The sequence below is a fragment of the Mauremys mutica genome, chromosome 8, assembly GCF_020497125.1.
Source record: "Mauremys mutica isolate MM-2020 ecotype Southern chromosome 8, ASM2049712v1, whole genome shotgun sequence".
Classification (NCBI taxonomy): domain Eukaryota; kingdom Metazoa; phylum Chordata; order Testudines; family Geoemydidae; genus Mauremys; species Mauremys mutica.
In genome coordinates, this window is record NC_059079.1 from 13,129,645 (window position 1) to 13,142,939 (window position 13,295).

General features: G+C 41.6%; 1 long non-coding RNA gene across 2 annotated transcripts; it reads right to left on the reverse strand.

Annotated features, from left to right (window-relative positions):
* Positions 1–4,913: 4,913 nt before the first annotated feature.
* LOC123375418 lies at positions 4,914–9,025 on the reverse strand. Of its 2 annotated transcripts, XR_006581437.1 has the most exons (4): positions 8,888–9,018; positions 8,369–8,471; positions 5,464–5,610; positions 4,914–5,062 (listed from the first exon to the last, which is right to left on the reverse strand). It is a non-coding gene; the product is annotated as an uncharacterized LOC123375418 (long non-coding RNA). The 2 variants fall into 2 exon arrangements; XR_006581438.1 differs by lacking the exon at positions 8,369–8,471 and having other exon boundaries at positions 8,888–9,025.
* Positions 9,026–13,295: the final 4,270 nt, after the last annotated feature.

Sequence of the window (13,295 nt, forward strand, 5' to 3'; positions counted from 1 at the left end):
GATAATTTAAATGTCAGCTTGTTAACTCTTTCATGTCTCCTGTCAGAAAGGAGAGGGATGGCTATTTCTCCACAGTTTCCTGAGAGTGACCTCTCCCCATGGTGCTACATGTGGATGGACATTTGGGAGATGCTACCACTTAGTCCTTTTCCCCAGCAAAACTGAACCCAAAAATTTGCTGTAATTTGCTGTGGGAAAATGAAAAAAATAAAAGCAAAAAGGGCAAGAGAAAACAAACTGGAAATGTTTAGTTTTCATTTTCTCCCTTTTTCAACATCTCCTCCCATTCTCCAGTGGGTCAAAAACTATAATAAAAATGTTTCTTTTGTGAAATCCCCCCCCCATGACTACCTTAGAGAAAATGGCAATTTTTTTGACTAAAAAATGCTGATCACTTAACTCCAGTGTCAATGTCAGTTAGGCACTCAGTACCCTGTTGGAGGCGCTCAGCACCTTCCATAGGCTTTAAGGTCAGAAGTGATTATTAATCTTTTTCTAGATGTAATATCTGATCTATCTGGTAACTGAATATTTTTCTTCCATTAAGTGAAAGTTATTTCCATTCCTATTTAGTTGCTCTAATTTTTTGTTTTGTTATAAAAAGCTGATTTTTATACGCAAGTTGCCCAGTTGTCCAGATGTATGTATGTTACCTTAAAAAAAAGTAATTGATTTTTAGCCAAAAGGAAAGAGGAAGGTTTAGGAATGTGAAATGAAGTTTCTCATAACTTTGTCAAAGGCAGATGTTTCACTGCTGGTTCCAACTTCCATTTTCTTTGCATGAAGAACAAGCTCTTTAAAACTAAATAAATATCTCTTTGAGACGAGCCTGGCTTCCAGTGTTATTCTTTGAATTAACTGTTTTGTGGCTAAAATGCATTGAAGTAAAATTGTTTGTTCACTTTTATGAAAAAAAAAAGAGAGAATTTTGTGGGCCCTTTGTTTCAGTAGCGACACATATTATTTTCAGGAATTGACCACAAAAATAACTCAAACTCTCCCCACCAATGCCAAAAAACCTACCCTCACCCCCCCGCCAAAGCCTCTGACATTTGACACAGGCTCCGTATGAATTCTCATTATTCATTCTGGCTAATGTAAATATGACTGCAAATCATTTTTTCTTGTAATTAAGATTTCATTTAAACCATTTATAATTGCAAACATAACAGCATATATTTCAAGTTTATAAAGATAACAGAGGGTGCAATTCTATCCGCTAGCAATAACCGACACTAGACTTCTACCGGGACAAGCCTAAAGGAAAGACAGGAAGGCTTATTAATGGTAAGGTGTAAAGGGTATAAGATTATCACCAGCTGGGGTGGAATGAAATGGCACAGTGGTGTACATTTGTCCTGGGGAATCACTGGTATTGAGGACAAAAAGGTGGTGGATTTGGAAAGATCAACAGGATACCGGAGTGTGGAAAACGTCCCCTTGCAGGTTAATGCCCCGCTAAGTCAATGCTGTCACCGGGGAAGCTCCTGCTGAGATGACTGTAGCTGCTACCGATACTTAATTCCACCCTCCGCCAGACTCAGACGCTTACAGGGGCAGGAGACCTGGCAAAGGAAAGCGTATGTGTGTGGCGGGGAATGGACACCGTGTGAGTTCTCTAAGAAGCAGGGGTCAATGGAGCAAGGCCAGAAGCTGGGGGTCACTGATAAGGTAACCGGGGCCAGGGTTTGGATCCTGTGATTTGGCTCTGACTGATGGGAGAAAGAGACAAAAACCTTTGTGAAATTTCTGCTTGCCACATGTCTCCTGCGCAGGGCTGGGCCATTGAGCTACCAAAATTACAGGAGGTGTTTGGCTCCTTCCGACAGGGCAGCTTATAAATCAAATTGGTGAGACCTACCCTGAGGCTTTAGGAAAACAAGGGATCAGTGTCTAAAGTTTGTCCTCCAGACTTGGGTGGCTGATGAGCACAATTAACTTCACCCCCCTGGTGACGGCCCCAGAGGGACGGCGTTTCTGGAAGCACCAGCTGAACTCTTGGGGGGGGAGAGAAACATGAGGAGTGAAGGTCGTTAAAGACCCTGTGACTCAGAGGGAAATGCCTGAGCCGGACAGCATGTGAGGGCTTCCCCGTACGGCACACGCTGTCGCTAATGTGCTAGGCTGGGGAGCCAAAGGGCAGGCACCAGCCAAAGGAGTTTCTTGTATGGATTGAGATGTCCGTGTTGCTCGCTGAGTGGGTGCTGCCAAGGCAAGTGCTGATGGTACGACAGCCGCAGGGCCAAGTGTACCGGGCACTGTGGCTAAGGTCCACTCATCGGAGCACATTCAAGCACCGCTCTGTTTAGCAAGCTGCCCTACAAAGTTGTTTGACACTATTAAGGGTGAAACGAATGGCTCTGTGAGACTCCTTCCAAGACACCCATACTTTCTAGCTATAGACAGGAGCTAACGTGCGGGGAGCCTGGGAACTTTCAGCAGGAAATACAGGGCACCAATTGGTTCATGCTCATAACTAAAAGGTGGCCTAGAAAGGCTGTGAGTTATTGTTTCCTCTCTGGAACGGCGGGGGAGCCCACAGCCCACCCACAGACAACTTTTCTTGCCTATAAAAGCTTCAGGAACAAACATCAACACAAAGCATATGGTGAGTAAGTCCCAAATGCTAGTGCTGAGTGGTCTTCCTCACCTCTCTATGTCCACTCCACTCCATTTGCAGCCTGATGTATGGCATGTGGAAAGAAGTCAGAGACTCCTGTGATGTAAGAGGCATTTCTGTGTTTTGATGGTTTCAAGAAACTGGTTGGCCACTGTCTGAAGGGAAGGGGAGGGGCCTTAATTTGGGACTGAGGGGTGTCCAGACTGTTATCGGTGGAGTTAGAGTTCATTTCAAGCCTGGTGGATGGGTACCTTCCTCCCAGTAATCTTTTTTTTCTAGTGACAGCGCAGTTTTGTCTGTGCTAATAAAGACATTTGGATAGCTCTCCATGTTGGAGTTTGGAACAACCTAGCAAAGAAGATGGGTTTCAGAATTTGTTAGTCTCTAAGGTGCCACAAGTACCTCTCATTCTTCTAGCAAAGAAGGGAGTTCCCACCACAGCGCCACTGAAGAATTGGTTCTCTATCTGGGTGCAGGACCGCAGTGGTTTTTAAATCTGCCTCACATGTTACAAAAGTGCAACTGACTCATTGTGACACGGTTCTCGCAGGAGCGTAAAGTCAGTGGAAAGACTCTCATTCGTTTTAATAGGCCATGGGGAGGAGTGTAGCATGGTATAAATACAAAGTAGAGTATTTTATTTAGATGGCACCATTCATCTTCAAAGCCTTTTATATGCCATATCACTGAAACACAGTCATCTCTTGGAGAAGAGGACATTTTGCCCAAGTACTGCAGGACAAACCTATATGCTAACAAAATATGCCATTTAGTGTTCAAATGGTACCTTCCTTTAAGGATCTCACACATGGTATTGCTTGGCACTGAATAGATCAAGCTCAGAAGGTGACCAAGACAGACTGCCCAGAACCTAAGTATTAAAAAACCTGATCCTCAGGCTATCAAACCATCCAGTTCTTTGAAAGTCTCCCATCACATGGATTATAAATACAGTCTCCCATCACGTGGATTAGCAATTTCCTTTATCTAGTTTAGTTCTTAAAGAGGCCAATAGGGTAACTCGGCTCCTGCTCACATCCATGCAGTTCCACTGATATCAGTCTGGATGCACCGGTGGGACTGAGCGCAGAATTTGAACAATTGTCCCTAGCTGCACATTGGAAGTGCCGGGCAGCAGAGGGAGCTCAAGTTTGGAGCAGCAACCACATGAGACAATTCAGCTTTTAACCCCCACTCAGGGAAGGGTTGTCAGAGCTCAGACCTGTTCTAGGCCAGCAGCATGTGATGGCAGTTGGCCTGCTATGTCACACAGCCTTGTTGTGTCTTCCCAATTGAGACTGACTGCACGATAGTGGGTTCAGACTCTAACAGGAAGGCACTTGTGGCCCAATTGTCTTGTTCTAATGTTTGGATTTGTGGCTGACGTGTTTTCACCTGTAAGCAGCTGCTGCTCTGGTCTGGCGCCCTCTCTGAATACGTGCAAAGAGAGTTTGCTGTTCCCGCTAGATGACATTTCCCTTCAAGTGTGAGGAATTTGTTTCCTGTTTAGAACTTTGGAGAGTTCTTAGGTTCAGACTTGTTGACGTTTCAAGTAAGAAGACTGCGTGGGTTCTAGAAAGCAGAACGTGTATGCACCTCCAGATGCTCTGAGGCCTTCCAAAATGATCTTTGTGGCCCTGGAAAACCCCATTTGGAGTCCATGCCTTTTATGTTGTGCACAGATTTAGTCTGTCACCCAGGTGACTAGCAACAGACCAAACTTCAAATTTTGGGATCCAGATCTGAACTTCTCCAAAGTCTAAGGCCTTTGACCACATACAAATTTGCACAGGTTTCACTAAAACTATGATGGAATTAAACTGGAGCAATTTTGTGTGTGGACACTCTTGTATCCACTTAAACTTCGTTCATGTCATTTTAGCTTGAGATGATACATTTACAGGCACAAGTTAACGATATCGAAATCGATGCGTGACTCCAAACAGGAGTTTGCACTAGTTTAACAGAGTCAGTTTTTAAAATGATTTAAGTTAAACTGGTGCAACTTCTGCATGTAGAGAAGCTGCAAATGTGTTCAGTTCCAGGTTGAATCCTTCCAGGTAACATGCTTATAAACTATAAGACCCTGTGTCATGCCTCAAAATGGAGATCTGCCCACTTACTGTAAGAAAGAGGCCATTTGGTTTCTCATAGCCACTAACAATGAGTAACACTCCACCCTCATATAATGGAAACCTATCTGTTATGTTAATTGCATGCACAGACAGAAAATAAATATTTATAGTCTTCCAGAAAGGTTGAAACTTAACACTGCTTTATTTCTTAGAATTCAGAAATCTAATGCACAACAACCAGTTATAGAATGAGAGATAGCAGACTGCTCCCTATGTCAGAGTGGCTCTTTTGCAGACTGATAGATGCTGAAGACTCAAATCCACTTCCCTCACAGCCTCCAGCCAGCAAGCAGAACCAGGAAACCCCCTACAATTTAAAGTGATAGCTTGTAATTTTAAGACAGTTTTCATTACTCTCACTCTGCATCATCTACTATCTTAACAGCATACTTATTTGCCTCAACTTTTGTTCTCGTTCAAACCCTTCTGGAAAAGTCCTATGGAATTTAATGGAGAATCTAGAGAACTTTTGGAATTATTGGATAGAACGGATTTAAGAATTCACATCATCCCCACTCTTGAATTTCTGTGGGGAGATTTTGAATGTTCTGTAGGAATGAGATCGTTTTCTGTTAAGATATATAGGTTTTTAGAATCATTTTTATAGAGCCCAATCAATTTCATTCTGATGTAATTCTATAGAACTTTGCAATAGTTTATTAATAACGAATACACTTGATACTGATACGACCATGACATTTACCATACCATATGTGCATCAGAATGTTGTGTATATGTTTCAGGGGATTGTCTCCATCTCTGAATAGGCATGTGGTGTGTTCTCTAGCACATAAAAATCCCGTTAAACCTCAGCACACTTCTCTTAACATGCAGTCTGCGATCTGAAGCAGCATTCTGTTGTAGAAGGAAGGATATTATATTCAATAAATCATATGGAACTATTTATCAGCAATCACTTCTTTAACTTTTCCACAGTCTTCAGTTTCAAAGCACATTTTGAAATGACTGAAGTTCGTATAGAGCTGTTTATTTAAAAAATGTTTTAAGAAAATTACCTTGGGGTTTATTGTGTATTTATGAAGGTTTTTAAAAAAAAATATTAATATAGAATAAAAAACAGATTAAGAATGGTGGAAAAATGTGTAAAGAACCAGAAAGGATTTTGTGACTGACTGAATCTGCAGTGGGAAAAATCCTGCTTGTCATAGACTCATAGAAGCTGAAATCACTGATTTGACTCCTATTGACTTCAATAGGCTTTAGATCAGTCCCATAGATGTAAGAGTTGGGAAGGTCCTATTAGTTTAGCTAGTCAATCTCTGTGCCAGTGCAGGAATGTTCCCTATAGCGCTATGAGTCGCTGATCATTACAAACCCCTTCTCCTTTATGAATGGATTTACATTCTCTCCAGCACTTCTTTTCCTCCTGATTGATTTGGTTTGGTCCTAACTCATTCTGCTTGTTCACTGTCTTACCCTTTATCTGAATTCATCTCTAATTTTGAGTTTACAAGGAGGATTTTTTTAACCCTCTTCCAATCTTAGCACAATCCCTTACAAATCCATATTGGCCACTTTGTTCTTTTTCAGAGCAACAGTGGTATGGTGCATTTTAGTACACAGCTGTAGCCAGCCATATCCATATATAAGTATTGATTACTGCAGTAACACAAGTAGAAGACCAACAGGACTAGGGCCTGAAAGATAGTTTGCTTAGCATAAATAATCAAGGCTTAAATTGAAGTTTGACACAAGTAACTAGCAGGCAAGTGACCTTAAGTCAGAAATTGAAGTGTAATGGTAAATAAATATAGTAAGACAGTAGACTGGTGTGAAGCAAAAAAATCACAAACACATTTTACTGATATTTTAAGGTATTTTTAAGGAATGTGCATAACTGAAACTCACAAGTGTTGGTCACAATAATGCTATAGAAACTAACTGATTGATGTATCTGCTAATGATTATGAAATAAATGGATAATTAACCGATAAGAAATGGGGGATCCTAGAAGAATCGGGGTGCAGAAGTTCAGATAGGAAAAGGGGTTCAACCCATCATGAATGTGCATAAAATAAAGTGGGTGTTAGCATAACATATTATAAAAGATGATTCCCAGCCTAGGTACCATGGGACACTCCAGGAAGACAGCCACCTACTAATACCCAGGTATCCTCATAAAGGATGGTGTGAGTAATACAAGCGCTGGTAACTTGGTGTTATCTCTCTCTTCTTTGCTGGATTGCAGAGTGTGTATTCTTGTTTGGTTTCTAATGCAAGTATTAATCACAGAAAGAGCAGTGTACTGTCCCTGTGTATTTCGGGGTTCTTAATCTAATGACAACATCTCTACTGTAGCTGACGTGGGGCTGAACCCCTGAACATTACTACCTTCTAATTTATCCCAGAATTACAGATTAGGCTACCCAACCCAGCATGGTAGGTAGTGATGACTCAGTGATTACATTGTTTAAAGTCGTTACGTATGTTTGATAGTGAGTATACCGTAGGTGGTCTATAGTCCTGGATTATAATTCTTTCCAGTGCAAAGTGAACCTCTTGATGATGAACTTGCGGGTAACAATAAATCAGAACATTTTTGCTGCAGATCATTCCATTTTATGGGCTTTCTTTCCTTGGGACACCAGAATTTTCAGGTATGTGGCAACAATTTTAATTTCATTGGTATTTATAGTCTCATATAATCTAAAGCTAAAGACTGAGAATCTCTGCCATATACTTTTATGTCACTCTTTTACAATATGCATGTATATCATTTGGCCCATTTAACATATGAGCAGAGAGAACTTCTAAGTTCGTTTTACACTGGAATTTCTATTGATGACCATTGATGGGCCCATGACGCTGGTTGCTAGGAAATTTGTGGCTGTACATGCAGATATCACTAACTGCTGTACTGCACACATGCATCACAGGGTATAAAACTCAAGGCCTCCAACCCCAAAATACAGGCAACTAATATCTGAGTTTAAAGAAACTAATTTAATTGTCAGGAGTAATAGGACTTTTATCTGCATACCAACCACTAGGGGGCAGTAGAAACATATACTCTAAGTACATTAGTACTAACTTGCCTAATATTTACTAACTTGCTATATTAAAGGTATGAAGAACAGCACATGGGAGGTTGGTAATTTGCCAATCACCCAATGTAAAAATTTGGAATCCAGGGGACACTAAACCTCTAGGCAAACAAGGAAAACATCCATTTTCCATACAGAGGGCTGGACACTGCAGTTTGGCATCAATAACCTGTTCGATTACAAACCATACCAAGCCTCACTGTGCAAATTGCTGCTGTTGCTGGTGCATCCATTGGTAGAAAAATGCCTTACTCCAATGAAATGCTGAATGCTGCTTGCCACTTGGCATGGATAAAATTCTCTAACTCTTGCAAACAATAAATTAACTCCAAACTAGTAGCACTTCATCCAGCTCAGGGTATATGAACGACGTCTTCAGCTGCTGAACGGGTGAATTTGCTGTCTGTATGAGTGGCTTAAGCAGCTGAGATCTGAATATTTGGATAAAATAGTGGCTGGCCCTAGCTATTGTATATACTGTAAACAATGGCTTATTTACAGTAATCTCTTGCTTTTTAATTTATGGTAAAATGTTTTGAATCACTTACTTCCTGAGAATTTCTTTGGTCACTCAACATGTGCCTTACTTTATCACAAATCAAAACATCCTGATCCCAGTCCCTGGATCAGGGTATTTGCCTTTTCTTCTATCTGAACAAAAGAAAGGTGGCATCAACAGTTAGTCATCCGGACTGTCAATAGGTAGCATTCAGGGGATTAAGAGGAGGAATGAAACCACAGAATTCCGTACAGCAGAAAAAGTATCTGGCCTGAGGCTGATAAAAGGGATTTTTCTGCTGGAATAGATCTTCAGTTTCCTTTGTTTTGAATTTTACGCAATCAATGTTATTGGAAAGAACCCGCCACAGCTCTCAAACTGGGGAATTAGCCTCTTTCAGGGCCAGTTTCAAATCTCTGTTACACCACTGTCAGTCTGGAGGAATTTCAATGAAGTCTTCCATTATATAACACCGGTGCACTGGAGATCAGATGCTAGTCCCCATTATTTAATGAGAAGCTCCCTGAAAAAATCACCAGGCATTCGGTAAGCTGGGTGTTACACGTACCTGCATCCATTGGGTCTGTTCAAAAAGGTACCTGTCCTTTAGTAAAGTGCAAGGCGCACAAATACGCTAATTTATTTGAATCGCCACAAAAATGTTGTGAAAGAGAGGCACTTACACTCTTTCCTCTGGTCTATGACCTGCTCGTTGGAATCAAGAAGGCCATTGTGAGGTCATGTGGATTCTGATAAACAACATTCCATCATTGGAACATAGGAGCTCAAAGGAAGAAGCTAAACACACACATCAAACCATAAAGTGGTCTTGAATACTGTGTGTGTGGTGTTGCTTCAAATACCATGGGTCAGATGCCCAGCTAGTATCCAGCAGCTTAGATTGCTGCACTGATTGATACCACTTGAGGATCAGGCCCATGCACACATTTTCATGCAGGAGCCATTTAGTACCTGCAGCTCTACCAGGCTATTGTTTTTTTTTGTCCTGCATTACACAGTAGGGTCCTAGTCCATGACTAGGAGCTCCGAGTTGCTGCAACACCCCTAATTATCTTACTGACACCATTAGATGAAAATCATGGCAGAGCCTGTCCAAGGAAGGCCTTGCTAAATGCTGACCATCGAAAACGCCATGGCTCTGTGAGGTGAAGGCTGCTGCTAAGTGACATATCAGCCATGTCCTAAGTGATTTTTGTTTAACAGTCCCCTCTGCTGTTTATATTTTCTAATGTGCTGCGGCTGGCGTTTGTTGCCATTAAAACTTCATTTGTTTGGACGATCACTTCAGCAGACTGAAAACCAATAAATCATGAGTAAAATATTTATTGTTTCAACCGGATAAGTGGGCGGGCCGGGGGGGAGGAAAAGTGGATAGACTGGTATTCTTTCAACAGCACATGAAACAACAGGGCTGCATCTACCACAGGACTTTGAACTCAAAACAACCAGCCATGACCTCGCAGGCCCACTCCAGCAACAACCTGCAATGCTAAAAGAAGGGAACTGACTGGATTCATAGTTTCTAGGACTGGAAGGGACCTCGAGAAGTCATCGAGACCAGTCCCCTGCCCTCATGGCAGGACCAAATACTGTCTAGACCATCCCGGATAGACATTTATCTAACCTACTCTTAAATATCTCCAGAGATGGGGAATCCACAACCTCCCTAGGCAGTTTATTCCAGTGTTTAACCACCCTGAAATAATTGTTCAGTCACGTTCAGCAGAAAAAAAACTGTGGCACTCAGGTAACTGTTACTGATTCTATTTCTTGCTATCAGTGGAGTCACAGCCACGGACAGGTCTTTCTGCAGGGACTGAACTCACAATCTCCATCTTTGAAAACATGAGCTTCTACTGCTTGACCTACATAGTTATGCCTGATATTCTGGCCCCACTGAAGTTAGTGGCAAAACTGTACTTCAGTGGTGTCAGGACCATTAATTCAGAGATGATAGCAAACTCATACATCTCTGTGCATGGTCTAGCCACCAGAGAGGAACAAAGAGCAGGAGAAATGATGGTGCCACAGGTGAAATAGAGAACTGAGGTTGGACATGGAAAATGTTATCCCTAGATACCTTCAGTGAAAGCAGATGTGGAATCTGGATGATACAATATATGTAGTTTTGTATTATACCTAATGTGATGCAATATCTCTGCATAGTATTTCTGAGTAGAGTGTGCTGATATGTAGATATGCCTATGGGGCCAGATTCCCCTCCTGCTGAAGTCAATGCTCTGAAAAATCAAGCCCATGGATAGAAATGGTTATAAAATATTAGATGCAAAAAAATCTAGTTTCATATAGTATGAAATTTTAGGGCCAGATTCCCCACCTTGACTCTGGTGGAGTAGTTCCTTATCCCTCATGTAGTCCTCAAAGCCACCTCGTTGTCCTCTTTCAGTCTTGGTTGAGGCCTCTAGATGCTACTGCAATACCAATAATAATACAGGCTCTTAGATAAAATAGCTCTCGTAAATGTCCAAGCTGTCCAAAAAGGACGGGCTGCAAGCCTCCCAGTGAATCATCTGTTTAGAATGTTTCAAGCATCTAGATTCGCCAGGGAGCTCTAACATTTACCAGTGTTATCTTTCTTATTTGAGACTTGGCACCTCCTCTTTTCCCCTGAGACATGTTAGATTGCACTGGGCAAGAGCACATGAAATTAGCAGCAGACGTCATTGATGATTTCCATTAAAAGGTTAGTAGGTATGAGTGTGATATTTGGCCAGATCTATTGCTTCTAACCTCACCAAAAAAAAAAAAAAAAAAGGAAGGAAGGAACTCTCAGATTATTGACATAGTTTTTACTTACCTTGCTAATCCCTTTAGGGTCCCTTGACAACGGGGTGGAGCTAATTCAGGGAGAACGGGGATTTTAAAATCCAGCTCCTATGTGATCGGAAGAGCTGGTGAGCAGGAGCAGCTAACAGGGGAGTTTAGAATGGGAGCAGGAGAGCCAGATACACCTAATAAACATTCTATACATTTAGGCCAAATAATCCCCCACACCCTGCAAATTAAAAACAGACAAACGACAAACACAGAACAGACACCCATAGAAAATCCCCTGCAAGAGTAAAAATAAGGCAGGCAGAAAGTGAGCAACAGAGTGGGGGCTATCCAGTTTATTGCACTGAATGCAGCATGTATGATTATCTGCCTTGTGAGCATGTGGTGTATGTGTGCACTAGGTGCAAGGAGCTCATGGCCCTCAGAGACTATGTATGGGCTCTTTTGAGCAGAGTGGCACATAGATAGAATCATAGGCTATCAGGGACCTCAGGAGGTCATCTAGTCCAACCCACTGCTCAAAGCAGCACTAATCCCCAGACAAATTTTTGCCCTTGGTCCTTAAATGGCCCCTCAAGGATTGAGCTCACCTCCCTGGGTTTAGGAGGCCAATGCTGAAACCACTGAGCTCTCCCTCCCCAAAAGATAAGACTTTCCAGGACAAAGTAGAGTGGTGGGGGGAGGGATAGCTCAGTAGTTTGAGCATTGGCCTGCTAAACCCAGGGTTGTGAGTTCAATCCTTGAGAAGGCCACTTAGGGATCTGGGGCAAAAATCAGTCCTGCTAGTGAAGGCAGGGGGCTGGACTCAATGACCTTTCAAGATCCCTTCCAGTTCTAGGAGATTGATATTGGTATATCACCCCCAGTCTAACAGTTATATGAAAGTCTCCATATAAATCCATGGTACACCCATGCCTTGAATACAGTGTGCAGTTCTAGTTGCCCCATCTGAAAAAACATATGTTAGAATTGGAAAAAGTACAGAGAAGGGCAACAAAATGATTAGGGGAATGGAACAGCTTCCATCTGAGGAGAGATTAAGAAGACTGGACTGTTCATCTTCAAAAAGGATTCAGGGAGGATATGATAGAGGTCAATAAAATCATGAATGGTTTGGAGAAAGTGAATAAGGAAGTGTTATTTATCTCTTCATATAACATGACGTGTTCACAGGGGTCACCCAAAAAAATTAATAGGCAGCAAATAAACTTAAGGAAGTATTTCTTCACACAATGCATGGTCAACCTGTGGAACTTGGTGCCAGGGGATGTTGTGAAGGCCAAAAGTATAACTGGGGTAAAAAAAGAATGAAATAAGTTCATAGAGGATAAGTCCATCAATGGTTATTAGGGACGCAACCTCATGCTCTGAGTCTCCCTGAATCTCTGACTTCCAGACGCTGGGACTGGATGACAGAGGATGGATCACTTGATAAATTGCCCTGTTCTATTCATTCCCTCTGAATCATCTGGCACCAGCCAGTCAGAAGACAGGATAGTGGGTTGGATGAACCATTGGTCTGACCCAGTACAGCTGTCCCTATGAGAATTCATAGGAAGCTAAGAGTAACCCTTATTCATATTGTCTTTTGGGATTACCAAATTACCAGATAGGAAATGGGAGATTAGAAATAATAGATTACAAAATACTTTTCCTAGTAAACAGCATTTTAACATACATCTGAGGTGAAATCTTGGCCTCATGGAAGTCAGTGGCAAAGCTCCCACTGAGTTCAGCGGAGCCAAGATTTAACCCCTGCAATTCAAGCCACTGTATCATGAAAAACTTATTTGTAAACAAGTGTTAATAAATGTTATGTTCTGATTGAAATGGCCAGTGAGAGTCTACTCACCCTGTCTCAGAATCAGGGATTTTAGTTTTCCGTGATAAAAAACCAAAAGTTTTCCACGATAAAAAACCAAAATTCTCTGATCAAAAAACATAAACATCTGCGTTTTTCCACGATTAAAATGAAGTGCTGAACTTTAGTTTCCCTAGCCACTATATATCTCTCTCCGTTGAATCCCATGTTTTATTCATATATTTACAATGTTTAAGCAAGCTCAAAGTCTTCCAGTGCCATCAATCATTATAATAAAATAAAATGAATAGAATTACAATTTGTATTTCTTACATGTACCAAATACTTGTATGTCTGT